This window comes from Hyperolius riggenbachi, chromosome 10, assembly GCF_040937935.1.
Source record: "Hyperolius riggenbachi isolate aHypRig1 chromosome 10, aHypRig1.pri, whole genome shotgun sequence".
Taxonomy (NCBI): Eukaryota; Metazoa; Chordata; class Amphibia; order Anura; family Hyperoliidae; genus Hyperolius; species Hyperolius riggenbachi.
Window position 1 is genome coordinate 91926297 of NC_090655.1, and position 26077 is coordinate 91952373.

General features: G+C 47.6%; 1 protein-coding gene across 2 annotated transcripts in view; it reads right to left on the reverse strand.

Moving 5' to 3' along the window:
* The window catches only part of STAMBPL1 (STAM binding protein like 1), a 107489-nt gene extending 81677 nt beyond the window's left edge, over window positions 1–25812 (reverse strand). Inside the window, exon 1 of one of the 2 annotated variants that reach the window (XM_068258300.1) lies at window positions 25771–25812. The gene's annotated coding sequence lies outside the window, so the exon portion shown is untranslated. Of the gene's footprint in view, window positions 1–2737; window positions 3054–25770 lie in introns of those variants that run through there. The other variant, XM_068258298.1, reaches the window with a different exon arrangement.
* Between the last annotated feature and the right edge of the window lie 265 nt (window positions 25813–26077).

The window sequence follows — 26077 nt, forward strand, 5'->3', positions numbered from 1 at the left end:
CCATAACAGTCTGACATCAGGCTGAAATCTGAATTCTAGTGACTTTAATAAAGCCAGGAGAGTACTACAAACTGGAAAGAGAACCTGAGGTGAAAATAAACTGACGAAATAAACAATTGTATTTAACCTCATACTCCTAAAATGATCTTTTTTTTTTTTTAATATCCCATGGTTTTATTTTATTTTATATTTACCAGTAAATATTTACAAAGTAGATTGAAAGTTTTGTTGTCTCTGCTCAGCGACAGCCTATTAAGTGTCCCTAAATAAAAATACATGAACTATTGAAATTTTTCGATCTCCCTCTGCTCTCAGAAGTTGTTTTCTGACAGGAAAACTTTTATGGCTCTAATTAGCTTATCAGTGATGTTTAGTACATTCCCGACAAGGTACCGACAAGACAGAAGCTGTCACTTCCATGCCTAAAAATTAACTCTTTCAGGCAGCAAAAAAAAGCAAGTCAACAGCCTGGTTAATAATACGTTTTGCACTGTACATACATGTTTATCTCATCATGTCACCTCAGGTACACTTTAAGGCTGCTTCCACACAGGGACGTTACAGGCGCACGTTAGTGCAGCCTGTAATGCTCCCCCAACGTACAGCAATGTAACACAAGTGGGCTGTTCACACTGCCCACGTTGCGTTACATGTGACGCTGCACGTTGTAGTGAAAGTGCAGCATGCTGTGCGTTCTAGCGTCTTTAGCCGCGTTAGACTGTTTGCACATGCTCAGTGGGGGGCGGAGAGGAGGCGGGGAGATGCCGCTACAGTAGCCACGCACATGGCTACTTAATGTGCACTGCATTGGTGGCTGCTGATTTGCCGGTGGGACCACGTGATGCGGAGTGTCTCGCTCCGCATCACGTGGTCCTGCCGGCCAATCAGCGCCACCCTGGGAGACCTTATGCGGATAGAGCCGCCTAACGCGGCTCACTCTACCGTCCTCTCCCGCACCACCATGCGTTGCGTTAGGGGCACGTTATGCGACCATAACGTCCCCTAAAACGCAACGTCTTGGTGTGTAAGTAGCCTAAAGGAGAAAAGGTTTTGATCACTAAGGTTTTCCTGGCCTGGAAATCACCAAAGAATATATGATAAATCTAGCATAGGTACATTAAAACGACTGTGATTCTGCTTTAAGATAACAAGAGGCATCTGAAGACAAGCTGGGCCGACTGGTGACCTCATGTCTGTGTTTTCTCTACATCCGCAGCAGGCTGCACATGGGATAGGTTGTCCTGCGATATCTCGGACAACCTTAGCCTAAGCAATGTTTTCTTTGTAGGGCCGTCCACGCTTTGTAAAGTGTAACGTGTAAATAAAAAGCACAGCAAGCAGCATGTGCAGCCTGTGCAAAGGTCACCAATCACCACAACTCTTTAAACACCGTAATTATTTTATATAAAAAAAATTACTAGTCATGCCACACACATCATCATCATCATTTACCTTTCAGCTCAACATCTCCATTCACTGAATAGAAAAAAAAGGAATATCCTTCAACTAGGGAAACAAGTGGTGTCTGACCTTGACAAAATTCAGCACACGCCTTTTCTCATTTAATAAGATGAAGTGCAAAGTACAAATTAAAGTCCCTCCCTACCATCTCCTGTAATGTGAAGAAATGAAAGAAGGAATCCGATAGACTGTGGTACTTTATGGGTCATTGAAAAGTATGGGCATCGTTTAAAAGCTAAGGGGTACATAACAGGCAATCATATTCCTGAGGTTGCTGCTGCACCCTGGAGAAATAGCTGGATGTTTTTGTTTCAAGTTTTTATACAACTATACACAAATTCTCTCAGCTCAGTAAGGTTAGATGTGTCACAAGTAAATCCCAGGCTTAAAGTGAAACCAAGGTGAGAGCGATATGGAGGCTGCCATATTTATCTCCTTTTAAACCATACCAGTTGCCTGGCAACCCTGCTAATCTATTTGGCTGCAGTAGTGTCTGAATTACACCAGAAAGAAGCATGCAGCTAATCTTGTCAGATCTGACAATATGTCAAAAACACTGTTCTACTGCATGCTTGTTCAGGGTCTTTGGCTTAAAGTATTTGAGGCAGAGGATCAGGACAGCCAGCCAACTGGTATTATTTAAAAGAAAATAAATATGGCAGCCCCCATACCACTCTTTCCTCAGGTTCACTTTAAACAATAATTCTTACTAGAAATGTGATCTAAAATCCGACATGCTGGTTTTTTTTTATTCTATAGAATTACCAGAATTAGCAGGGGCTGATCTGAAACTTTGCACATGCGTAATCGTCTACGTAAAAAAAAACAATTCATTATTTGGATTCCAAATCTGATCAGCCAAGTGCATTGTTCCAGTTCATTCTACACTAATTCCAGCTCCTATAGAGGAAAATAATTTCAAATAAAGACAAATTTGATCTCACCTCAAATCACTACTTTAGTTGCTCTAGACTGCTCAATGGCCATTACAGTGAGATCATATTCCTTCCCATCAGTTCTAGAACAGAAAAGCTGACTTGTCATTGTGAATAGGTGACCTAATATCACAGCACCCACAGGTCTCACATTACGACGTAAATACATGAGAGTTTATGCAGCAGATGTCAGCCAGCCTTCCACCCACTTACACCCACCTCCCCATCCTCACAGCGCACTGCTCCCCCTAGCACTGATGCTGCACATCCACAGCAAATCACACACCCCAATGTCAGCCATCCCCCCCAATGGTCCAACAAGCAGAGGACAGGGTACTTACTAACACTGCGGGCTGTGATGCGTCCCTGGCTGCTGCTCATCAGCCTCTCTGCTGTGCTGGCGGCTGCTGGAATCAGCTGCTGCTCCCGACTGTTCCAATGGGAAAAATACAACAAGAGAAATGAGAGCAGCGCGGATCTCTGTGCTGCTCAGTGGTGATGTGTGTGCGGTGCCCCTGCAGGTACATCAACAAGGCAGCACATGGAGGGGGCAGCGAGCACAGGAGGAGGAGGAGGATGCTGGTGATGATGAGGACTATAGCTACCATATAGAGAGAGCAGCCGTGTGCTGAGCAGTCCTGAGCCTCAGCCCAGCACTGTGTGTGTCAGAGAGAGGGAGAGCCCGCCTCTCCAGGAAGTTACATGTCTGCAGATGCCTATTAGCTGGCCTCTTGTCGCTTTATTATTAATAACATAACGAAGTTTTATGGCGAACGCATGGTCCACTCCTCTTCATAGAGCTCACATTCCTACACTGTACAAGCATAGGCTACACTGTACAAGCATAGGCTGCATTGTAAAAGCAAAGGCTACACTGTACAGCACAGGTTACATTGTCAAAGCAAAGGCTATACTGTACAGCACAGGCTACATTGTAAATACAAAGGCTACACTGTACAGCACAGGCTACACTGTACAGCACATGCATGCTACACTGTACAGGCAACACTCGCTACACTGTACAGGCAGCACACGCTACACTGTACAGACAGCACAGGCTACACTGTACAGGAAGCTCATGCTACACTGTACAAGCAGAGGCTGCATTGTATAAGCACACACTACACTGAACATCACAGGCTACATTGTACAGCACAGGTTGCACTATACAAGATAGGCTACACTGTAGGGCACAGGCTACTCTGTACAAGCATAGGCTACATTGTACAACACAGACTACACAGTACAAGCAGATACTACACTGTACAGCACAGGCTACATTGTACAAGCATAGGCTACACAGTACAGCACAGGCTATGCAGTACAAGCAGAGAATACACTGTATGGCTCAGGCTACTCTGTACAAGCACAGGCTACACAGTACTGCACAGGCTAGCAATACAAGCAGAGACTACACTGTACAATACAGGCTATACTGTACAAGCACAGGCTACACAGTACAAGCATAGGCTATACAATACAGCACACGTTACACTGCACAGCACAGGCTACATTGTATAAGCACATGCTACACTGTATAGCACAGGCTACACTGTACAGCACAAGTTGAATTGTACAAGCACAGGCTACACTGTACAAGCACAGGCTACACTGTACAAGCACAGGCTACACAGTACAAACATAGGCTACACAGTACAGCACAGGCTACACAGTACAAGCATAGGCTATACAATACAGCACACGTTACACTGTACAGCACAGGCTACACTGTATAAGCACATGCTACACTGTACAGCACAGGCTACATTGTATAAGCACACGCTACACTGTATAGCACAGGCTACACTGTACAGCACAAGCTGAATTGTACAAGCACAAGCTACACTGTACAGCACAGGCTACACAGTACAAGCATAGGCTATACAATACAGCACATGTTAAACTGTACAGCACAGGATACATCGTATAAGCACATGCTACATTGTATAAGCACACGCTACACTGTATAGCACAGGCTACATTGTATAAGCACACGCTACACTGTATGGCACAGGCTACATTGTATAAGCACAAGCTGAATTGTACAAGCACGGGCTACGCTGTACAGCACAGGCTACACAGTACATCACAGGATACACAGTACAAACATAGGCTACACTGTACAGCACAGGCTACACTGTACAAGCACAGGTTACACAGTACAGCACAGGCTACACAGTACAAGCACTGCCCAGAGGAGGAGGTGCCCAAGGCAAAGTAGTAGCTTTGGGTCCCCATTATTGTCTTTCTGGTAAGCTGACATGGGAAAGGGGTCAAATAAGGTGGCAAAAGGCTTGTTGACGCACATTAAGGCCCTAGACACCTGCCTAGGATTCCTTATGAATGATCCTGCTCTGGCATTGCCTACATTGTACAAATCTACAGTTCTCCAATCACAGCACACTCTTACAGTACAAAGTGTTGTGATTGGTCAAATAGTGTGGGCGTAGTTTACCACAACCTATTGGAAACCTATCAGTTCAAGTGGGTGCTGACCACCTAATCACGTTAGTGAAACTTCCGTATGAGGTTTCCTGCTGGGTCCCCTAAAGTAGACAAGTGCCAGCACCGGTTACCGTACAACAGGGGTGTTCAAACTTTTTAGGGCAAGGGCCATATTGCTGTTCTTGAGTGTGCTGGGGGGCTGAGCTAGCCAAATTAAACACAAGTCACAATTCACTAGGTTCATCAACAATTCTGTGCTGTTTTTACTGTTATCACCATGGTAATAAAGCATTTAATATTCATTAAGCAACTTACCTCAGGCAAAGCTTGGAGTAAGGAAGCTCCTGAGGAGGATTTGCATTAAAGACTTTGCAATTTATGTAACTGTTGCCTGGCTCTATTCCTCTGGAACATTGTGGATGAAATTGTACATTGCTGTGGAGCACAGTTTGGACTTAATGGCCCTGTAAGTGTATGTCGGCCATTGCCAGCAGCATTGAGTGCCAGCTGCTTTGATCTTACAGGCTACATTGTACAGCTGTGCATGTTTTGTTTCACTTTTGTAGATCGTGAAATGAAACGACAGCTTGTATCAACACAAATGGTTCACTTCTAGAATAGCTTTCTTTGTTTATCTTTACCTCATGCAGCCAATGCTTTCATCAGTTCACCAACACATTGGCCTACATTGTCAAGCTGACATACATTACACTGACTTTTCTGTCTCCTACTCTCACAATAACCTTTCTTTGTTTTTTGCTTAACACTAATGGTGTCCATACATCTATTGACTTGGCGGGCGATCGACTATCCGATTCGATAATTAATCAGATGAAAATCAGTGCTGCCAAGTGCATGCCTGATCCACGATGCGATCAATTTCAGGCCGAAAATGACGATCGGACATGCTGCAAGATGTTGGGCTTGGGCCTTTGTGGTCAATCGGGTGCACGGCGGTAACAGCGATCGATATGGAACCTTTGTTGATGAAATGTTTTCAGGCCGCTCATGTACCTGACTCCAAAAAGCTGTAGGCTTGGAACAGTGCCAAAAGACATGCAGCAAGTCTGCACCCGTTAAGCCACATCTCCAGCAGCGGTCTGCAGCTCCATCCACAAATTTGAGCTGGTGCTCTGTACCACTGAGTAAGGATCTTGAACCCCTGTTCCTGTGTGGACACATTTAGGGAGCCCTTATGGTTCAAAGTCTAGATGGCCTGCTGCTGCTCCCCCATGAAGGACCTGCCCTGGAAGGTTTCCCTCTTGCTTTGAGATTGAAGAGTATCGGAGGTGAAAATTGTGACTAGCCAATCATATATCCAAGAGATCAAGTGCCTATGAGGACCCTTTTCTAGAAGCCATTTTTCAAAGTCTGATAAGTCCTTAGAAGCTTAAGTCTTCACAGACAAAGATGCCAGAAAGCTTCTGATTTGGAAATATGCCCATAAGGGAACCCTGTGCGACCGCACCTCTTGGTGGAGGGAGTCAATATATTGCAGATTGCTCTCAGGGGAATGTCTAGTAGTCTAGGAAGCTTGCCAGTATTGGGCAAAATAGGAGTAATAACCAGGAGGGAAAGGTGGGTTTTGCCATAAAGGGGTCATTGGGCCTACTAGCACAGGTCCCTGCCTCATAGGCTGCCACATCACTTTGGTGGTAGAGTTTTCATACACCTTAGAGAATTTTCATACACCTTAACCACTTGCCGACCGCCTTAAGCCGATGGGCGGTGGCGGCGGCGGGCGTGGTTATGCGGCGATCGCGTCATTCGTGACGCAATCAGCCGCCGGCGACTGGCTCCGCCCCCTCGCGCTGTAACCCGCCGGCCGTTCGGAAGTGCCGGCGGGTTACTAGCACCCGGATCGCCGCACGCAATACGTATAATAGGCTTTGTAATGTATACAAAGCTTATTATACAGGCTGCCTCCTGCCCTGGTGGTCCCAGTGTCCAAGGGACCACCAGGGCAGGCTCAAGCCACCCTAGTCTGCACCCAAGCACACTGATTCCCCCCCCCCCCGCCCCCTGATCGCTCACAGCACCCCTCAGACCCCCCCTGCCCACCCCCAGACCACTGTTTGCACCCAGTCACCCCCTTAATCACCCATCAATCACTCCCTGTCACTATCTGTCAACGCTATTTTTTTTTTAACCATAAACTGCCCCCTGCTCCCTCCTGATCACCCCCACCCCTCAGATTTATTGTTTTTTTCACAAAGTGTAATTTTTCACTAACTTGTGACAAAAAAAAAATCTTCTATGAACTCACCATACTCCTAACGGAATACCTTGGGGTGTCTTCTTTCTAAAATGGGGTCATTTGTGGGGTTCCCATACTGCCCTGGCATTTTAGGGGCCCTAAACCGTGAGGAGTAGTCTTGAAACCAAATGTCACAAAATGACCTGTGAAATCCTAAAGGTACTCATTGGATTTTGGGCCCCTTAGCGTAGTTAGGGTGCAAAAAAAGTGCCACACGTGGTATTGCCGTACTCAGGAGAAGTAGTATAATGTGATAATGTGTTTTGGGGTGTATTTTTAAACATACCCATGCTGAGTGGGAGAAATATCTCTGTAAATAGACAATTGTGTGTAAAAAAAAATCAAAAAATTGTCATTTACGGAGATATTTCTCCCACCCAGCATGGGTATGTGTAAAAATACACCCCAAAACACATTATACTACTTCTCCTGAGTACGGCAATACCACATGTGTGGCACTTTTTTGCAGCCTAACTGCGCTAAGGGGCCCAAAGTCCAATGAGCACCTTTAGGCTTTACAGGGGTGCTTACAATTAGGCACCCCCCAAAATGCCAGGACAGTGAACACACCCCACAAATGACCCCATTTTGGAAAGTAGACACTTCAAGTTATTCTGAGAGGAGTGAATAGTGAGTCCGTGGCAGATTTAATTTTTTTTTTGTCGCAAGTTAGAAGAAATGGAAACTTTTTTTTTTTGTCACAAAGTGTCATTTTCCGCTAACTTCCGCTTCTATGAACTCACCATGCCTCTCACTGAATACTTTGGGATGTCTTCTTTCCAAAATGGGGTCATTTGGGGGGTATTTATACTATCCTGGAATTTTAGCACCTCATGAAACATGACAGGTGGTCAGAAAAGTGAGAGATGCTTTAAAATGGGAAAATTCACTTTTGGCACCATAGTTTGTAAACGCTATAACTTTTACCCAATCCAATAAATATACACTGAATGTTTTTTTTTATCAAAGACATGTAGCAGAATAACTTTCGCGCTCAAATGTATAGGAATTTTTACTTTATTTAAAAAATGTCAGCACAGAAAGTTAAAAAAGTCATTTTTTTGACAAAATTCATGTCTTTTTTGATGAATATAATGAAAACTAAAACTCGCAGCAGCAATCAAATAGCACCAAAAGAAAGCTGTATTAGTGACAAGAAAAGGAGGTAAAATTCATTTAGGTGGTAGGTTGTATGACTGTGCAATAAACCGTGAAAGCTGCAGTGGTCTGAATGGAAAAAAAGGCTCTGGTCCTTAAAGAGAATCTGTATTGTTAAAATCGCTCAAAAGTAAACATACCAGTGCGTTAGGGGACATCTCCTATTACCCTCTGTCACAAAAGTGGTTAAAAACAGTTTTAAAAAGTTTGTTTGTAAACAAACAAAATGGCCACCAAAACAGGAAGTAGGTTGATGTACAGTATGTCCACACATAGAAAAATACATCCATACACAAGCAGGCTGTATACAGCATTCCTTTTGAATCTCAAGAGATCATTTGTGTGTTTCTTTCCCCCATGCACTGAAGTTTCAGGCTGCTCTTTTCTTCCTGCAAACAGCTTTGCCCTTGTCTGTAATTCCTCAGTATGTGAAAGCCCAGCCAGCTCAGAGGACGATTTATCCAGCTTGTAAAAGATAAGAGAGAAGAGAGAAGCTGCTCTAATCTAAAGAACACACAGGCAGTGTGCAGAGAGGGGCCTGGAAGGGTGAGTTCATAGCAGAACCACAACACTGAAGAACTTGGCAGCCTTCCAGACACAGGCCGACAAGTCTGACAGGGGAAAGATACATTGATTTATTACAGAGACTGTGATAGTAGAAAGTGCTGCAGTAAGCCAGACCACATTAGAATAGCTTTTGGAACTTGTAGGATGATAAAAAACAGGATGCAATTTTTGTTACGGAGTCTCTTTAAGGGGCGAAAAGACTGTGGTCCTCAAGTGGTTAAATTACAGGTGAAAGCAAAAAAGATCTACTTACCTGGGGCTTCATCTGTCCCTCGCTACAGCTCAGGTGTCCCGAGATCACCTCTGTTTCCGATGCCGAACCTCGCATCTTCTGCGCCTCTGTGAGCGTGCGGCTGCTCCACTCGCAATATCGCTTACGTGGCCTAGAGGCACAGAAGAAGCCGAAACTAACCTGGTCTGTACCTTAATTTGCTGCCTGCCTACTGACCTGGATCTACCTTGACTACGAGTATCTCCCAAGTGTGGTGTCCCTAGTTCTCTTAACCACTGTTAGTCTCCCTTAAGTGCGACCTGGTGGGCACTAGGCAGCAAAGCCTATTGTCCCTTGCGGGGCACTCTGGTGAAGACCCTCTGGTGAAGACCACATGCTCTTGGGAACTATCACCTCAGTTGGAAAGTGCCCCCCAAAGGGCAAGGTTACACATGAGATTAGCAACTAATGGGGTGTTACTGCACTATTTTACCAATCATTACTCTCACTTGGGAAAATTGTTGTGAATGTGGAAAAAAAAGTAAATTCAATTGATTGGACATGATTTGGAAAGGAACACAACTGTCTATAGAAGGTTCCAAAGTTCACAGTTGTCATGTCAGAGCACAGACCAAGAAAAAAATTAGAGGAATCGTATGTAGACCTTGAGACAGGATTGTCTCGAGGCACAAATCTGGGTAAGGCTACAGAAAAATGTTTGCTGCTTTGAAGGTCCCAATGAGCACAGTGGCCTCCATCATCCATAAGTGGAATAAATTCAAAACCACCAGGACTCTTCCTAGATCTGCCCAGCCATCTAAACTGACCGATTGATGGTGAATCTGATGATTACTGTGCCAAAGCTCCAGAGGTTCTCTGTGGAGAGAGGAGAACCTTCCAGAAAGACAACCATCTCTGCAACAATCTACCAATCAGGTCTGTATGGTAGAGTGGCCAGACAGAAGCCACTCCTTAGTAAAAGGCACATGGCAGCCTGCCTGAAGGACTCTCAGACCATGAAAAACAAAATTCTCTGGTCTGATGAAACAAAGATTGAACTCTTTGGTATGAATGCCAGGGGTCACATTTAAAGGAAACCAGGCACCGCTCATCACCAGGCCAATCCCATCCCTATAGTGAAGCATGGTGGTGGCCAGAGCCAGATTATCCACCAGGCAACAGAGGCAGTTGCTTTGATCTAGTGAAAGGTCAGGGGCCCCGGCAGCCCCAATAAAAATGTATTACCCCTGTTCATGTAACTCTTTATGGTCCGTTAAAAACAAAGTCTTCAGGAGTGCTCTCCGTAACATGTATAATAAGCAGGGGAGCCTCTAGGCATAGGCAATACAGGCCATTGCCTGGAGTGCCATTGGTCCTGGGGGCGCCATATTGCTGGATTAAGCCACACCCCCTGCTCAAAGCCATACACCCTAATTAAGCCCCACCCACATGGGTGTTTTATCACTTGCTTCTAATGCATCTGCATAGCGTTAGAGATGGCCCAAACGGTTCGCCTGTGAATGGTTCCAGGCGAACTTTCGGTGGTTCGCGTTTGCCAGCGAAGGCGAACTTTTGCGGAAGTTCGGTTCGCCCCCACAGTGCGCCATTAGGGTCAGCTTTGACCCTCTACATCACAGTCAGCAGGCACATTGTAGCCAATTAGGCTACACTCTCTCTTGGAGCCACTCCCCCACCCCCTTATAAAAGGCAGGCAGTGCTGGCTTTTACACTCACTCGTGTGCCTGCAGTAATTAGTGAAGGGACAGCTGCTGGCAGACTCTCATAGGGAAAGATTAGTTAGGCTCTTGTAGGCTTGTTAGCTTGCTCCTGGCTGATTGTTATTGCTAAAATAGCACCCCTCAACAGCTCTTTTGAGAGCTAATGTTCTCCTCATGTGTTTTTTTTTTTTGTGTTGCCCACTGACACTGCATTATACAGCCCTATCTGTTGCAGCTGGACCTTGGTAATTGTTATTACTGTGCCAGCCAGGCCCTGCCTAACTATCTATACTGGGACACCTACCTATGCCTAACTACTGGGGCACCTACTTACCTATACGAGGACACCTACCTATGCCTACCTACCTACCTATACTACGGCACCTACCTATGCCTTCCTACCTATACTGGGACTCCTACCTATGCCTAGCTAACTACTGGGGCACCTACCTATGCCTACCTACCTATACTGGGACTCCTACTTATGCCTAGGTAACTACTGGGGCACCTACCTATGCCTATCTACCTATACTGGGACACCTACCTATGCCTACCTACCTACACTGGGACTCCTACCTATGCCTAGCTAACTACTGGGGCACCTACCTATGCCTACCTACCTATACTGGGACTTCTACCTATGCCTAGCTAACTACTGGGGCACCTACCTATGCCTATCTACCTATACTGGGGCACCTACCTATGCCAACCTAGATACAAGAAGATAATAAGGTTGTTGCTTCATTGTGGACAGACCAAATTTGATCAGCTGGACAGTCACTGTTGTTCTATCATTGAGCTACCACAGCCTGGCGACCATATGGGTGGGAACACCGCCACGGCCTGCACTCTCGCCATGGTGCGCACCAGTCCAGCAACAGCTGTTTGCGGTGCGTTACACAGTGAGTTTGGTGTGTCAGTGTGAAGCAGTACTCTAAATACACTCCCTGATTGATGTATACACATGCAAGATGTTTGAAAGCACTTTAGTCCTACAATTTAGCATTCAATGTGATTTCTGCCCTTAAAACGCTGCTTTGTGTCAAATCCAGATTTTTCCCCGGGACTTTTGGCATCTATCCCACTCATCCATGCCCTCCTCCAGGTGTTAGACCCCTTGAAACATCTTTTCCATCTCTTTTGCGGCCAGCATAAATGTTTCTAGTTTTCAAAGCTCGCATCCCCATTGAAGTCTATTGCGGTTAGCAAAAGTTCGCGCGAACCGAACCTTTTGCAGAAGTTCGCGAACCTAACATCAGAGGTTCGGGCCATCTCTACTTAGCGTAAGTTGCAGGCAGCTGCCACTGTGTCCGTCTGTACATTGTACATCCTTCCCCCCCCTTTGTGCCTCCTTCTGTCACTTCTGTGCCTCCTCCTGTCTCCTTGTGCCTCCTTCAGTCCCTTGTGCCATGTTTGATCCCCTGTTTGTCCTTCTGTCTCCTTTTATGCCTCCCGTCCTCCTTTGTGCCTCCTGTCTCCATGTGCCTCCTTCAGTCTCCATGTTCCACCTCTGCCTTCTTCTGTCCCCCTGTGCCTCCTTATGTCCCCTTGTGCCTTTCTTTGTCCCCCTGTGCTACCTCTGCCCCCTATTCCTCCTTCAGTCCCACTCTGCCTCCTTCTGTCCTCATTCTGTCTCTCTTTGTGCCTCATTCTGTCTCTCTGTGCCCCTCTCACTATTTTGTGGCTCCTTCTGTCCCCCTTTGTGCATCCTTCTGTTCGCCTTTGTGCCTCCTACTGTCTCGCTGTGCCTCCTTCTGGCTCCTTTGTGCTTTTTTCTGTCCCCCATCGTGCCTCCTTCTGCCCCCTTTGTGCCTTCTCCTGTCCCGTGTATCTTCTTCAGTCCCCCTGTGCCTCCTTTCCTCCTGTGCCTCCTTTTGTACCCCGTTGTGCCTCCTTCTGTCCCATGTGTGCCTCCTTCAGTCCCCCTGTGCCTCTCACTGTTCTTTTGTGTGCCTCTTTCTGGCCCTCATGCCTTCTTCTGTCCCCCTCTACCGCCCGCTGCCCCTCTGTGGACCTCCTTCTGTCCTCCTGTTACTCCTTCTGTCCTCCTTTGTGTCTGATTCTGTCTTCCATTTTGCCTCCTTTTGTTGCCCATTGTGCCTCCTGGTGTCCCCTGTTTGCCTCCTTCTGTACTCCTGTGCCTCCTTCTATCCTCCTTTGTGTCTCATTCTGTCCCCCATTGGGCCTCCTTTTGTTGCCCATTGTGCCTCCTGGTGTCCCCCTGTGTGCCTCCATCTGTTCCCTTGTGCCTCCTTCTGTCCTCTTTTGTGACTTCTTCTGACCCTCATGCCACCTTCTGTCCCCTGTGACTTCCTATGTCGCCCTGTGTGCCTTATTCAGTCTCTCTGTGCCTCCTTCTGTCTCATTTTGTGCCTCATGAAAGTGGAGCCCTGACTATGTGTATTTTCTGGTGAAATGCTGCTGCATTGTGTATTTTCTGCAGAAAAAGGAATGTCCCGCTACACCGTTGTAGGGTAAAAAGGATCTCTCCGACTTTATTGGACACATCAAAAAAAGCACAGACAATAGCTCACGCGTATCGGAGCTCTACATGGCTCCTTAATCATAGCTAACATAGAGCAACTAGACAAGAGTATATATAGTCAATTGCCCACACCAATCATGGGCGTTGCTACTTTCCTTAAAGTGACAGCACAAACACATTTAAAATGACAATTTTCAATGTACAAAAAGGAATAGTTAAAAGGCCATCGAATGGCTCTAGCAAAAAACGCATCAAGTATCAAAAATGTACATACAGCACCAAGGCATATTACACATATGAACAAAGGCATATTACGCATATCAACATTAATAGTAAAAGAGTGATATCAAAAAATTAATTAATTAATTAATAACCTCATGTGCAAATATGATGCGAATGTCCAATAAAGTCGGAGAGATCCTTTTTACCCTACAACGGTGTAGCGGGACATTCCTTTTTCTGCTGCTGTTGCTGGATGCCCTGAGTCCCAGGCTCCCGTTGGTTGCACTGGTGGTTGCAGCGATCCACATCTATTTCTATTGTGTATTTTCTGGTGAAACGCTGCCACAATAAGTGTAATTTCTGATGAAACGCTGCTGCATTACGATTATTTTTTGGTGAAACACTGCCGCATTACGATTATTTTCATGGGGGTGGGAGGCACCATGGGGGGGGGGGGGGGGGCGGGCGGAAGGCGCCACAAGTATTCTTGCCTGGAGTGACAAAATGGATAGAGGCGCCCCTGATAATAAGACACATACAAACAGTGTTTCTCTCCCTCCTGGTCCTTTCATTCAATGATTTAGGGCTGGTCCAGTGTCTGGTGTATTCAGATTTGTTGTTGTAAGGCAATGTGAAACACTAGGCTAGCTGATAAAAGTGCAATTAGAGAGCAGGCAAGCTGGTAAATATACACAGCATGATGCAGAGCTTCCCTGGAGCGTCTGTGGGCAAAAATCTGTCTGGTCTCTCCCCATTGTTATAATGACTGCATGTGTGGATAAGGTGTTAAACAAGTTGAAAAGTTTTTGACAGTCCCTAGACACCAGGAGGACTGCTTTATGACTTGTGTTAGAGACTGGCAGGGACAGGAGTTCTATTACAGGAAAGTAGCCTCTGTGTGATGTGGGACTGCAATACAGATAAGCTCTTTGCTCCATCTCAGGCTATTCTCAATTTCTCTCCACTTCTCCTCTCTCTGGGCTAGTGCACGCCATAATCACAATAGCAATCGTTAGCAATTTGCGAGTGCGATTTTATGAAGCGATTTTCAGAGCGATTTTTGAATGAATTGCTCCAAAAAATGCTATATGTAGCGTCTTTGCAATTTTGAGAAAACCACAACTTTGCTGTGGGAACACCCTCATAAGGTAACATTAGCCAAGCGCTTTTCAAATCGTTGTCGATTTGAAAGATGCTCAGAATTAGGGCTGCTCAAATCCGATCTGGGAGACATCCGGATAGTTGCTATCCGGATATCTCCCAGTAAACCTGTGCGGGGTGGGCGGGGGGGTCAATCTTACCTGTCTGACATCTTCTTCGTCCTTACTTCGGCGCCTCCCACAATGCGCTCCACGCGCGTCACGTGATTACAAACACTTCCTCCTTTAACCCGGAAGGAGGAAGTGTTTGTAATCACGTGACTACCGCTTGGACTGCATCGTGGGAGGCGCCGAGGGACGGACGAAGAAGACATCAGACAGGTAAGATTGATGGCCCCAGCCCACCCCGCACAGGTTTACTGGGAGATATCCGGATAGCAACTATCCGGATGTCTCCCGGATCGGATTTGAGCAGCCCTACTCAGAATCACTCTTGATGTGCAGCAGCCCTCCCTCCACATTTGTTTCCCTCTCCCCTAGTGCTGGCTGTAGCTTCTTGTGTCATACAGGTAAGCTAAATAAAAGTGCAATCCTGCTGAGGCAAATACATTTTTCCTTCTCTTTCAGCTTTTTTCTCCTCACTGTTTCTCCCTGTCTCTGCATAAGCGGTCAGGCACAGTCAGGCACAGTATAAGCGCTTTTCTGAACGATTTTACCGCAATTGCGATTTTACCATGATTTTAATGTACCGGTAAGTCAATTTGAGCGTTTTTTAAACAGCTCTCAGAAAGCTCTGATGGTTAAAAGAGCTCAGAAAATCGCTTATAGAGTGTCCGAGCCCTTAGTATTTGTACGCTGCGGGTGAGTTGGGCGACCGGGAGCGCCGAATGCTGGCTCTACCTGCTGCCACTAAACTCCTCGGCTGTGTTAAATACTATTCCCCCTCCGAGTCGTTGCAACTCTGTGGGAGGTGTAATTTGGGGTATTGCGATCACCGGAACCCCGAATTTCCCTTACACGCCCTTTGCAGCATATTATTGCTGCTATGGGACTCCTGGTTTGGGTAACCGGTGCACCAAAACCACCTGCTTTGCCTTCTCTCTCCTCTCTCTCAATCTTTTTATTAGAAACCATAATCTAAAGCTGGCCATACATGCATCAATTGTTACAGGCAGATTCTTTCACTATGATTGAATCATAATGGCTTTTCCACCTGTCAGTACTGAGTATGGATGTGGCCTATAGGGTTTCATACTATAGTAAAATGGGTCGTGTGCAGGCAGTGATGCTCTGCCACTGACCACCAAAAAGGCATGGATGTTGGGGGGTGAAAACAGTGATGGAAGGGGGGGGGGGGGGTACCGAAACTTCAGAAACTAGCATTAGTGTGGCAGGGATCATGGTGCCAGGAGGGAGGTCAGTAAAGATGTGTTACCTGACTGAGGGAAATGGTGGTCTGGTAAAGGGGGAGGGGATATTCAAGATGGGAGAGGAGCAGATTTGAGGGATTAGTAGTGATGGTGGCGAAGGGGAGGACATAGGGGGGGGGGGAGGGATGAGCCTTGGGGAATTAAAGTGGCCATACATCTGTTGACATCTGACTACCTATACTGAGGGGTGACAGCTGGCTATATATACTGGGGATGACATCTGGCTACCTATACTGGGGGGGTCACTTGGCTACCTATACTGGGGGAACATCTGGCTACCTTTACTGGGGGGTTTTCTTGCTATCTATTCTGGGGGGACAACTGGCTACTACCTATAGTAGGGGGACATCCAACTACCGATACTGGAGGGACATCCGGTCACCTATACTGGGGGGGGGGGGGCATCCCTTCAACAGGGTAGCTGAGGAGGGGGCCCCAAATTTATTGCTTTGCTTGGGGCTCTGTGTAGTCTTAATCCGGCTCTGGTGGTGGCAGCATCATGGTGTGGGGATGTTTTTCAGTAGTTAGGATAAAGTGTACGATGACTGCAGCAATGTACAGAGACATCCAAGATTAAAACCTGCTCCAGAGCGGTCTCAGACTCAGACTGGGGTGATGGTTCATCTTTCAGCAGGACAACAACCCTAAGTACACAGCCAAGATATCAAAGGAGTGTCTTCAGGACAACTCTATGAATGTCCTTGAGTGGCCCAGACTTGAATCCGATTGAACAGCTCTGGAGAGATCTTAAAATGGCTGTGCAACATCCCCTACCATCCAACATGATGGAGCTTAAAGGGACTCCAAGCACCTCTCATGGGTATGCCTATAAGACTCCAACCAGTACTGAAAAGTACTTAAAGATGCATACCTTTCTGTAGCTTGTGCTCTCCTCCCTGAATCACCGTTCTACACCAGAGTGTTTTCGTTCAATATCAATTTAACCATCTAAGCACTCGGTCGTTTTCACTTTATGCATCCGAGCAATGTTCACCTCCCATTCATTAGCCTATAACTTTATCACTACTTATCACAATGAACTGATCTATATCTTGTTTTTCCGCCACCAATTAGGCTTTCTTTGGGTGGTACATTTTGCTAAGAGCTACCTTACTGTAAATGCATTTTAACAGTAAGAATAAGAAAAAAACTGAAAAAATTCATTATTTCTCAGTTTTCGGCCATTATAGTTTTAAAATAATACATGCCTCCATAATTAAAAACCCACGTATTGTATTTGCCCATTTGTCCCGGTTATTACACCATTTAAATTATGTCCCTATCACAATGTATGGCGACAATATTTTATTTGGAAATAAACGAGCATTTTTTCCGTTTACAAGCTTATATAAAAAAAAATAGAAATATTTCATCTTTACATAGATATTTAAAAAGTTTAGACCCTTAGGTAAATATTTATGTGTGTGTTTTTCTTTTTCTTTTTTTTTTTAATAGATTCTTTATTTTTCAAACATTAAGAAGTCGAAAATAGTTCAGACATTTGTAGAAGCAATACAATCAGGGTGACACGGGAAAGTTGAAGAAAGTAGAAAAAACAGAAGTTTAGAGGTCCATTAGTATCAACAAGTATCTATGGTACAGTTAGAACCAGGGAGCATTGCAATAACGATAACAAACCAGTGCCACCATATATAAATTGTGTACAAAATGTAACAACATAGTGTTGGAGTGAAATATGGCGAGGCCCCTAACAATATTATATGTAAAGGTTTGGATAGGGCAAATTTACCGCATACCCAAGCTCCTGAGCATAATGAAAAGAAGAAAAAATATAGAGGGCAATGGTCCCTAGCAGAGGCGGGACAAGGTCCTCCAGCACCCAAGGCTGAGACACCAAAGTGCTCCCCTCCATCCCTCCCACCCCAGCCGTCACACACTGATTGCTATTAGACTAATAGGTGCCCCAGGGCCCCCAACCTCCCCAACACCTTAATTTCTAGTTATCTGGCTTGCAGTCACTGTCATGTATCCCCTTTTCTTATTTCTTTCTGCTTCAAACACAATTAGAAATGACAGCTGAATGAATTCTGCGCCCCCTCCTACACTGCGCCCTGAGGCTGGAGCCTCTCCAGCCTATGCCTCGGCCCGGCCCTGGTCCCTAGAGCCCTAAGGGAACATTCTGCTAGGGACCTTGTCAAGGTTCTAATTATGCTTTACGGAGAATGAGTTATGTGTATTTCAGAGGAGGGTCCTCCACATCACTCCAGCACCTGGAACTATTAAACAAAACAAGTTAAGGACTAGCAAAAATGATTCCTGATGTCTGTAGATCAGAGTTTGTAAAAAGGGAAGTAATAAGGGGAGGAGAAAATGGAGAGGGAAGTAAAGGTCAGAGAATGAAAAGAAGAGAAGAAGGGGAAAGAAGAGTTTTGGGGCACCCTGCCAGTGCCAGGACTCCATCTAGCTGTTTAAAGTGTGCAATTGTCTGAGCTGCAATGGGAGAGAACATTCAGGGGTTAGATACTCATGTAAGTAGCATTACGTCCCTATATTCTTGAGTTTCCGTAAATATGTGCCAGTGTACCCACGTCTTATTATGGGCCTCTTCCCTGCCATGTATAGCATGTGTCATAGACTCCATTTGGCTAATTAGCTAAACTTCATTGAGCCATTCTGGAATTGTGGGCGGAGTGGTAGATTTCCAATGTCTGGCAATGAGTATGCGTGCAGCTTGTATAAGTGCTTGGTGAGGGACTTTTTAAATTTTTTAAGTGGTTTAGGAGTGTGGTGTAGGAGATAGTAGGCAGGGTCTGAGTTAGGATCTCCGTCTGTAAGTATCTTGATATATTTTTGTACAGCTTCCCAAAAGGGGGTTATGAGTGGGCATTTCCAAAAAATATGTAGGAGCGTGCCGTGTTCTAGATCACATCTCCAGCACAATGGATCTGCTGTCGGATACCTCACATGAAGCTTTACCGGGGTCATATACCATCTACTCAAGATTTTGTAATTTGACTCTTGAATTTTTGCAGAGATGGAGGATTTCTGGTTTAGCAAAATATCTTTTGCCATTGTTCATCCGTAAAAGTATAGCCCAGGTCAACCTCCCATTTGTTCTTTAATTGTAGGGCCCAGGATTCATCTGAACCCAATAATTGGTAAATTTGTGAGAGGGACCTTTCCGCCTTGCCCTTTTCTAGGCACATTGATTCAAAAGATGTGAGTTCACGAGACAGCTGATCCCTTGTACCTAGTGATCGTAGGAGATGTTGGAATTGTAGGAGACTCCATGAGTCTAGGAGTAAATTTTTCCTCGTTAAACATAGATTAGTCAAAGGTGTCCAGTTTGAGTGTGCTATGTAGGGATGGGACTTCGAATCCGGCGAATCCACGAATCCATCGAATCTTAGGAAAGATTCGAGATTCGTGGATTCAAATCCCCATGCCATTTGCGCGCATTCGAATCCGACGAATCCGCGCAACCCGCCGCATCATTTTGTCACACGCGTCGCTTTGTATACATTACCTGCGCCGCTTGTGACGTCATCGCGACCACCTCCGACCTCGCGTTCCATCCGCGCATCGCTCCCGCTCGCCGCGTGATGACGTTGACGCTGCCCCTTGAAGACGTCGCTCTCGCGGAGAAGACTGGGCGTGGACGTCGCAAGAGCTGAAGGCGTGGACGGACGGGCGAAAGAAGAAGCTACAGGTCAGGTACAGTATGTCGAAGACCTTGCTTGGTGGATGATGGCGGTGGGGGCGGGTGCGGGCCTACGTGAGGTCGGGCGGCCTACTTTTGTGGGGGAGGGGATCTATGCCTGCCTGGCTACCTACACTGGGGGGGACCTATACCTGGCTACCTATACTGGGGGGGACCTATGCCTCAGGCTACCTACACTGGGGGGACCTATGCCTGGCTACCTACACTGGGGGGACCTATGCCTGGCTACCTGTACTGGTGGGACCTATTTCTGGCTGCCTACACTGGGGGGACCTATGCCTGGCTACCTACACTGGGGGGGACTTATACCTGGCTACCTATACTGGGGGGACCTATGCCTGGCTACCTACACTGGGGGGGACCTATGCCTGGCTACCTACACTGGGGGGGACCTATGCCTGGCTACCTGTACTGGTGGGACCTATTTCTGGCTGCCTACACTGGGGGGACCTATGCCTGGCTACCTACACTGGGGGGGACCTATGCCTGGCTACCTATACTGGGGGGACCTATGCCTGGCTACCTACACTGGGGGGGACCTATGCCTGGCTACCTATACTGGGGGGACCTATGCCTGGCTACCTACACTGGGGGGGGACCTATGCCTGGCTACCTATACTGGGGGGACCTATGCCTGGCTACCTACACTGGGGGGACCTATGCCTGGCTACCTATACTGGGGGACCTATGCCTGGCTACCTATACTGGGGGGGACCTATGCCTGGCTACCTATACTGGGGGGACCTATGCCTGGCTCCCTACACTGGGGGGGGGGGGCTATGCCTGGCTACCTACACTGGGGGGGACCTATGCCTGGCTACCTATACTGGGGGGGACCTATGCCTGGCTACCTACACTGGGGGGGGACCTATGCCTGGCTACCTACACTGGGGGGGACCTATGCCTGGCTACCTATACTGGTGGGACCTATGCCTGGCTACCTACACTGGTGGGACCTATGCCTGGCTACCTACACTGGGGGGGACCTATGCCTGGCTACCTACACTGGGGGGGACCTATGCCTGGCTACCTATACTGGGGGGACCTATGCCTGGCTACCTATACTGGTGGGACCTATGCCTGGCTACATACACTGGGGGAGACCTATGCCTGGCTACCTACACTGGGGGGGACCTATGCCTGGCTACCTACACTGGGGGGGACCTATGCCTGGCTACCTATACTGGGGGGGGGGCTATGCCTGGCTACCTATACTGGGGGGGGGCCTATGCCTGGCTACCTATACTGGGGGGACCTATGCCTGGCTCCCTACACTGGGGGGGGGGCTATGCCTGGCTACCTACACTGGGGGGGACCTATGCCTGGCTACCTATACTGGGGGGGACCTATGCCTGGCTACCTGTACTGGGGGCAACTATGCCTGGCTATCTCTATACTGGGGGCACCTTTACCAGAAGCTACCTATACTGTCATTTGATTATCATGTGCCTGGCTACCTATACTGGTGGGACCTATGCCTGGCTACCTACACTGGGGGGGACCTATGCCTGGCTACCTAAACTGGGGGGACCTATGCCTGGCTACCTATACTGGGGGGACCTATGCCTGGCTACCTATACTGGTGGGACCTATGCCTGGCTACATACACTGGGGGGGACCTATGCCTGGCTACCTACACTGGGGGGGACCTATGCCTGGCTACCTACACTGGGGGGGACCTATGCCTGGCTACCTATACTGGGGGGGGCTATGCCTGGCTACCTATACTGGGGGGGGGCCTATGCCTGGCTACCTATACTGGGGGGACCTATGCCTGGCTCCCTACACTGGGGGGGGGGGCTATGCCTGGCTACCTACACTGGGGGGGACCTATGCCTGGCTACCTACACTGGGGGGGACCTATGCCTGGCTACCTATACTGGGGGGGACCTATGCCTGGCTACCTATACTGGGGGGGACCTATGCCTGGCTACCTGTACTGGGGGCAACTATGCCTGGCTATCTCTATACTGGGGGCACCTTTACCAGAAGCTACCTATACTGTCATTTGATTATCATGTGCCTGGCTACCTATACTGGTGGGACCTATGCCTGGCTACCTACACTGGGGGGGACCTATGCCTGGCTACCTAAACTGGGGGGACCTATGCCTGGCTACCTATACTGGGGGGACCTATGCCTGGCTACCTATACTGGTGGGACCTATGCCTGGCTACATACACTGGGGGGGACCTATGCCTGGCTACCTACACTGGGGGGGACCTATGCCTGGCTACCTACACTGGGGGGGACCTATGCCTGGCTACCTATACTGGGGGGACCTATGCCTGGCTACCTATACTGGGGGGGGGGGCTATGCCTGGCTACCTATACTGGGGGGACCTATGCCTGGCTCCCTACACTGGGGGGGGGGCTATGCCTGGCTACCTACACTGGGGGGGACCTATGCCTGGCTACCTATACTGGGGGAGACCTATGCCTGGCTACCTATACTGGGGGGGACCTATGCCTGGCTACCTGTACTGGGGGCAACTATGCCTGGCTATCTCTATACTGGGGGCACCTTTACCAGAAGCTACCTATACTGTCATTTGATTATCATGTGCCTGGCTACCTATACTGGTGGGACCTATGCCTGGCTACCTACACTGGGGGGGACCTATGCCTGGCTACCTAAACTGGGGGGACCTATGCCTGGCTACCTATACTGGGGGGACCTATGCCTGGCTACCTATACTGGGGGGACCTATGCCTGGCTACCTATATTGGGGGGACCTATGCCTGGCTACCTATACTGGGGGTACCTATGCCTGGCTACCTATACTGGGGGGATCTATGCCTGGCTACCTATACTGGGGGGATCTATTCCTGGCTACCTATACTGGGGGGATCTATTCCTGGCTACCTATACTGGGGGGACCTATGCCTGGCTACCTATACTGGGGGGAGACCTATGCCTGGCTACCTACACTGGGGGGACCTATGCCTGGCTACCTATACTGGGGGCACCTATGCCTGGCTATCTACACTGGGGGCACCTTTACCAGAAGCTACCTATACTGTCATTTTGATTATCATGTGCTTGTTCTTTGAGAAAAGGTTTGGTTGAACTCATATGAGCCTTTCCTACCCTTCTCCCTTTATGAATGCCTGCAGTCCAAGCCCCACACAAGCCAGATACTCGCTGTTGCCTGAGCCTCACACAAGCTGCCGCCTGAGCCTCACACAAGCTGCCGCCAAAGACAGAGACCACCACAGACATCTTGCTACAGTAAGAAAAGTACTATACTCGCATTCTGTTTGTCTTTGAGGGGCACAATGTACTGTACCTGACTACCTATGCCTGGCTACGCTAGCTAAACTGTGGGCACCTGAACCATAAGCTACCTATACTGGGGGCACCTATGCCTGGCTATCTATACTGAGGGCATCTATGCCTGGCTACCTATACTAGGGGCACCTATGCCTGGCTACCTATACTGGGGGGGGACCTATGCCTGGCTACCTGTACTGGGGGCACCTATGCCTGGCTACCTGTACTGGGGGCACCTATGCCTGGCTACCTGTACTGGGGGCACCTATGCCTGGCTACCTGTACTGGGGGCACCTATGCCTGGCTACCTGTACTGGGGGCACCTATGCCTGGCTATCTGTACTGGGGGCACCTATGCCTGGCTATCTGAACTGGGGGCACCTATGCCTGGCTACCTGTACTGGGGGCACCTATGCCTGGCTATCTGTACTGGGGGCACCTATGCCTGGCTATTTATACTAGGGGCAACTATACCACGGATCGCACAATTCTTATGTGCAGGATTCGTTAGATTCGGGATTCGAAAGGTTCGAGATATTCGAGAACCTTTTCAGATTCGGATTCGGATTCGGATTCGAAAAAATTGTGGATTCGTCCCATCCCTAGTGCTATGAGATCTTTAGCCCGTAGTGGAGGGTCTGTCCTCCAATTCTGATAACCTCTAGGGTTGCAACCCGGTGGGAACAAAGGATTGTTTAGAAGAGGGACAAGTGGAGTCGGCCAAGGGGAGATATCAGGCCTGTTACGTGTTTTGGAGAGTACTAAAAGTGTAGATTGTATGGAGATAAAGCCTGTAGAGACTTTAGGAGTGGACCAAGGAAGGGCCAATTGGTCAGATCTCATCATGTCAGACTCCAGTTGTATCCACGTTTGTGCTCAGCGTGCCTGTGCCTATCAATCGGACCAAGGAGGCTGCACTATGATATTTTTTAGGGTCAGGGACAGCTAGTCCACCCTGGGGCTTAGATAAGGTTAATGCACTGTATCTTATTCGGGGGCAACCTTGAGTTTATTTACATGACGTCACTCTAAGCGTAACATGTACGCTTAGAGGGACATAGGAGGCAGAAAAAGCAAAGCTTCCGAGAGAAGCTGACGCTTTTTCTGCGGGAGAGAGTTATCAGTGATCGGGCACCATGGCCCCATTAATTGATTCCTGGGCTAACGATCCGCGCACGATCGGCAGCGGGAGCGCGTGGGAGCGCACATGGCCTCCTTGACGTAGTTCTACATCAAGGAGGACAAAATGGTTAAAAATCGTGGCTGCCAACTCGGCTATGTTGTAACTTCCATGTAACCCCTGTCTTCTCTGTTAGAGAAGTGCATCACTGAATGAAGCAGGAAGAGGAAGTGACACGCATGGCCATTGCAAGAGGCTCCTCCAGAGGGGTCATAGCACGACTTTGTTGCAAGTCGTCTGGATTAAAGGCATGCCCATGAGAGGTGCTCGGAGTCCCTTTAAGAGGTCCTGCAAAGAGCAATGGGCGAAATAGGCCAATTGTTTAATCTCTGCATTACCAATTATTGGGTTCAGATGAATCTCTGGCTCTCAGTGAGTCAGTCCCCACTTCTTTCTCTCACACAGACTTTATACTGTGCATGTGTTCTCGGCACTGCAGGGGCCTTAGAGATTAAACACCACATTGCCAGCAGCTTGTAACTCCTCATCACAGAGGCCTAGTGCACACCAGAGCGGTTCGGCAGCGTTTTCAGATCCGATTGCGGATGTGGAAACGCTAGGGTAATGTATTTCAATGGGCTGGTGCACACCAGAGCGGGAGGCGTTTTGCAGAAACGCATACTCCCGGGCTGCTGCAGATTTTGGATTGCAGAAGCGTTTCTGCCTCATTGTAAAGTATAGGAAAAACGCAAATCGCTCTGAAAAATGCTACATCAGAGCGGTTTGCCAGGCGGTTTTTGTTACAGAAGCTGTTCAGTAACAGCTTTACTGTAACAATATATGAATTCTACTACACCAAAAACGCTTCACAAAACCGCAAATTGCTAGGTGAAACGCTACAGGAAAATAAGAAACAGCGTTTCAAAATCTGCTAGCATTTTACGGATCTGCTACCGGTTTTTGGTGTGCCCCAGGCCAGAGAGAGGATCTTTCTAGCTAGAATGGCAGTTGGTCCAGTCTTCTCCCCACAAGGTTAGTGAGCTCTTCTGACCTCCGGCACTTGGTTGTGTACTTCCTATCCCCCCAGCTGCAGCAATGTGAACTGTCCCTCACCACGTTATGTTTCACCAGCCATTTACTTTTTTTTATAACTTGGACCTCTTGTGCACATTATATGTTTTATTAAGTAAAATGAGCTATATTCACCAAAGTGCCACTTTAACCTACACCATTCAATTTTCATAAAAATCAATCAGAAGAAACAGTCGCTCCTGATCGAAAAGTGGCAATGTGCAATTGTAAACATGTATGTCAACAGATTCCACTGCACTGTAACACGCAGATGTGAACGTACCATTACAGTGTAATCCCATTGCTTTTGGGGTGCGATTATATAGTCTGATGCACCTCAACGTGTCTTTGCGAACATAATCTGGATTCACAGTGGTCCAGTGTATAATACATTCATTAGAACGAGTGTGAGGTCGCTTTCACAGTGGGACGTTGAGGAGCTGCGTTATAAGGTCTTATAATGTAGTTTACTGCACTGCAATGCTAATCCTATGGGCCGTTCACAGTGCAACGTTGCATTGTAATGTGTAGCATTATGGTAATGCACTGCTTGCAATGCGTTACCTCTAAACACACTAGTTACCAAGTACAGGAAAGCATACTTCTCATTGCCTGTATGTTTTTCTGTACCTACTGTATGCGACAGTAATCCCGACGTTGGCCGCCATTCTTCTTCTTCTCCTCCAGAGCTCTGCTTCCTACTGGTGAGATCACCGGCTGTCATCATGACGACAGCCGGCAATTTCACTTTAGAGTTGCAGTGCCACCCGGAGGATGGAGGCATAACTGCAGCGCTGGAGCCAGGGAGGTGAATGAATGAAAAACTGCTGCAGATCTCCCTGGCAGCATGATTTTTTTTTCCAGGTTTTAGGGTCTGAAAGGGTGCAAAAAATTGCTTTTAGACCCTAAAATGTGGAAAGAATCATAACGCCAAGGGGGTT